The sequence below is a fragment of the Etheostoma spectabile genome, chromosome 16 (genome assembly GCF_008692095.1).
Source record: "Etheostoma spectabile isolate EspeVRDwgs_2016 chromosome 16, UIUC_Espe_1.0, whole genome shotgun sequence".
NCBI lineage: Eukaryota > Metazoa > Chordata > Actinopteri > Perciformes > Percidae > Etheostoma > Etheostoma spectabile.
Window position 1 is genome coordinate 3,610,302 of NC_045748.1, and position 4,125 is coordinate 3,614,426.

Sequence of the window (4,125 nt, forward strand, 5' to 3'; positions counted from 1 at the left end):
GAACCAGCACCTTGACTGCTCTTTAACCTGCGTATGAACCCATGGACTTTACTGGGAATATTGTCTGACATCTTATTTTTTTTTCTCCAGAAAAAGCGTGCCTGCAGTGCTGGACTTTATTGCATTTGGTATCCCTTTGGCCGGCGTGTTGAGCACTCTTTCTCACTGACTTGTGGAGCTGATGATGACTTCAGATATGGCTGTGATGCACTGTCAAATACAGTATATCCAGCTTAATCCAAGCAGTACACCTGGGGCCGTTTTCTACATGTCAGTGGTCATACTCGCGGGAGTTGTGGGAACTGTGCTCGGTCTCCCCCCTGCGCAACTGATTGGTCTGCAGATGAAATTTCGAGGGGCCAAAAAAATGTCCCTGGAATGTGTGTGTATCTTCAAGATAAATGAACAAATTGAGATTTTTTTTTTCTTTTCTTTCTTTTCGTTATTTTGTCTTTTCGGCTTGGAACATAAAAGACAGTTTTTGAGGCGTTCAAAGATGATGTCAAGAAATTCTATAAGACTAATCAAAGGACAAAAATCAAATAGAACTTATTTATCGTGTAAATAGTGAATCTTTAAAGATGGGGGGGGGGGGAAGTGTGAACTTCACTTCTTCTGAAACACAAACTGCTTGTGAACAGAAGAGGAGCCTTATCACTCTCCAGTGGGAATCTGTCACCAAGATAACTCGGTGAAGAGGCTCCCACTGTAACGCTCCTGTTGTTTCAATGATAAATATTTTTTTATCTGCTCCCGCCACTATTCTACCATTAACACACACATTATGTTACCGAGGTAATTTCACAAATCCAATCATTTTACTGAATCACTGGAAGATTGGGAGCCTTGTTGTTATGATATAAGTTCAAGTGTCAAACCTCATAGAGAGCCACATTTTCTGTTCTGACTTCAGACGTGTTTCATCTTGCAGGAGGTGGCCGTTCCATGTGTTGTTCGGTACATCCCGGTCTACTCCTCATGTTTAAGAAACCCAAAACGATCTGCCATTTCAAGGTCTACTCGGGGAGAAGAAGTGTGCTATTCTTTATACCAAGAGTTTAACTTGGGAAGTTCTTTTTGATGTGCCATTATTTTGTTAAATGTTTTACCAAAAACCAGCCCTAAAACAATAAGTGACCCAAAAGTCTTCATGGTTTCACGACTAAGAAGGGTTCAGTCCCCCTTCGTGTACAGAACATTGCATTAAAAGCAGTTGATTCGCTGAGTACAGTTGCTTAATAGTGCTGGTGGAGTTTACTTTGTAATAGCAGCTGTGCCAATGTCTTTATAATGGGAGCTCTCTCAATTTTATCCATGTATTGTCTTGCCTTGCTCTATATCACCCCTGCTAACTCCTTGGCCTGAATTCCATGTCTGCCTCTGGGTGACTCGGGTTAACCTGTTTAATGATGTTCTATTTCTGTCCGCATGCTGATATTTTGGGAAACTATGCCCAGTTAGGGAGGAGCGCTGAACCAGAGAGATATTTCCTGTCTGGAGTGCCCTACAACCAGCAGCACGTGTCATGGACATCTTCACTGTTTTACAAAGTAATCCCTGCCCCCTGTCTCACCTGAAGTAGAACTCCCAAGCACTCTATAGTCTGTTAAACAGAGGAAGAGGCCTGTGCTGGGCACTCACTCCAGGGACAGGCTTTCCCTTTTAATAGTCTCACGAGATAGAGCCCAAGACCCCACACGTAGTAATTACTACAGCGATAATGGTTCAATTCAGTGTAAACACACTGATCAAAGCTACTTTGCCCTTCGTGTGTAATTAAAAAATGCTATTGGAATCTTTGTCTGTTCACAATTAAATCAACTACTAATAAGCGATTGATTAATCATGACTACCTCCCTGATAAAATCGGATATGTTCAGCGGAATGTTGGAATCCTGCTGCCAGTAATTATTTAGTCTTTTGTCCGTTTCTTTTTGCCATCAGAGAGCTGGAAGCACAGGCACTGCATGCTAATGATGCATGTTTGAGCTGAACTCCAGGACTGTCTGCGCCCGCCCCGCTATGCCAACAGGCTTTACTTTCCTCTTCTGCAGTGTTTGTTTATGGTTTTGTACACCCCGAGCTCCCCCCCGCCCCACACTTCTTTTTCACTCTTTGAGTTTGGGTTTAAGTCCCCACTGGGAACATTCCTCTCTTTTTTTTTGCTTCAGGGGGCGGTGGTGGTGGTGGTGAATAAAGGTCTGAAGAATTGCAGTGAAAAGTTCTATATTTCTGCGTTAATGCACAGAGGAAAAGGTAATGCAAATCTCCAAAGGGGAGAGGGAAAGCAGAGGAGCATGAGGGGGCAGCCAGAGATGCTCTACAATAGGGAGGATGTAGAGAGAAAAATGGTTAAGTGCAAGGACATTGTTACTGTTACAATGAAAGCTTTCTCATGTTTCTTAATGTCGCAGGAAGCTTTTTTTTCCACTGCAAGACGCAATCAGCCTCAGCAGAGCTCAGATAAATGCGTACATCTTTTAACTGTATGTATAACGCATGCTCACATACAAAGATAAACAAAGTCACATGTTTTAAACACCAGATTTGGTTGAGATATTTATAATCTGCAGAACAATCACACATAAACACACATGCACAAAAAAAAAAAATACAAACAGGCAACGCACATGCCTTGATAAATGACAATAAAGTACTTCAGCTTTTGACGCTCCCATCCTTTTCAGCTCACCCAAGGCCATCTGCGACGCTTCAGTAGGTCCTAATCCATTACCTGATAAATACATTTTAAAAAATGAATTTCAAAGCCAGACGTGGAGTTGCAGCTTTTTCTTCCTCCGCCATACATCTGTGTCTTACCCACAGGCAGCGCCGGGGCATACCCAGACAGTCATGACTCCAGACAGTCAGTACGTATACACATGAATAACGGGGCTAAGCAGAAAAAACAAAAACAAAAAGAAACTAGCTAATGCTCCCCATCTGCCAATTCTAGACTCCTAATTTGAGTATCTCTATTTTGTTAGTGTGTGCGCAGACTGCAAAGTGTTAAGAAGAAATAACTTTGTCATGCGAAAAAAAGCAGAAAGAGAGACTGGAAGCATCGCTAGTGAGTTAGCTACCCCCGCATGTACCCAGATAGCGTGTGTGTTCGTGTGCATCTATAGCAGCACCTACTCCTCCACCTCCTCTAAACCCATGTCATCATTACTGATGTTCAGGCCAGCCCGGTCCCCATTGATTGTTATTGTTCCATGCTGTGTCACATTAGCAAGCAGTCTTTAAACTCTGACACGCATTGTCCTGACTCTGTTTTTCTGCCATTGCTCATGTCAAAGGGGACACAGAAAGTGAGGGCATGATCATTAACCTCTGTCAGGGAAACACACTTTTTCGTTTGTCTGACAAAGCCCGTTTGTGCCCCTAATTGGATTTAATGTGAGCACCGAAGAAGGGAAGGTTTTTATTTAAACGGGCCGCATTCTACTCATGCAGTTGACTTGAGAGTGCAGTGAGAGAATGCCGAGAAAAAATGATAGAAAGCAATATCAGAATTAGTCTTTGTGTTTCTTTTGTTGCCGCCACTTTAATGCTTTCCATATAAACCAGAGGATCCCCGCTGTCTCCTTCTCATTCATTTCCTGCGGAGAGCATTGATTTGTGTAGGGTGTAAATATTGCGCTGCATTGTTTGTTTTTTTGGTAGTTGGTTTGTTGTTGAGTTATTCTTTTTTTCTTATTTGGATTTTTGTTCTTTTTACTGTATTCAGACCTAAAGCATTTTTGTGGCGACCTGGTCCAAGCGCAAAAATATGGCTCTTCTTTGAGTATATTATTGTCAGAAAATGTTTTGTAAAAATTTTGATGATGATATCAGAAATAAACATCTAAAGATGGGAGTTGTGATGTCTTGTTTGCCTGAATTATACTGCATTGTAAGTTGCGTTTAAAGGGGAACTTGGATTTTACACTTTAACATAAGATAACTATAATGGGCAGTTATACTCCGTTACAGTGTCAAGGTAACACTATATAATGTAACATTGAAGGTGCCTTCTAATCGTCTGCTTCTGAAGGAGCAGAAGTCTGAGAAAACAACCATACAACATTATCATTAATGTTGTAATGAAGTAGCATTATGGCAGATGTACGATCCAATGTTTTT

General features: G+C 41.6%; 1 protein-coding gene across 1 annotated transcript in view; it reads left to right on the forward strand.

The window, feature by feature from the left end:
- The window catches only part of LOC116704094 (leucine-rich repeat transmembrane neuronal protein 4), a 122,476-nt gene extending 118,617 nt beyond the window's left edge, over positions 1 to 3,859 (forward strand). The window contains exon 3 of the mRNA XM_032539329.1: positions 1 to 3,859. This exon is cut by the window's left edge and continues 1,712 nt beyond it. The gene's annotated coding sequence lies outside the window, so the exon portion shown is untranslated.
- The last annotated feature ends 266 nt before the right edge of the window (positions 3,860 to 4,125 follow it).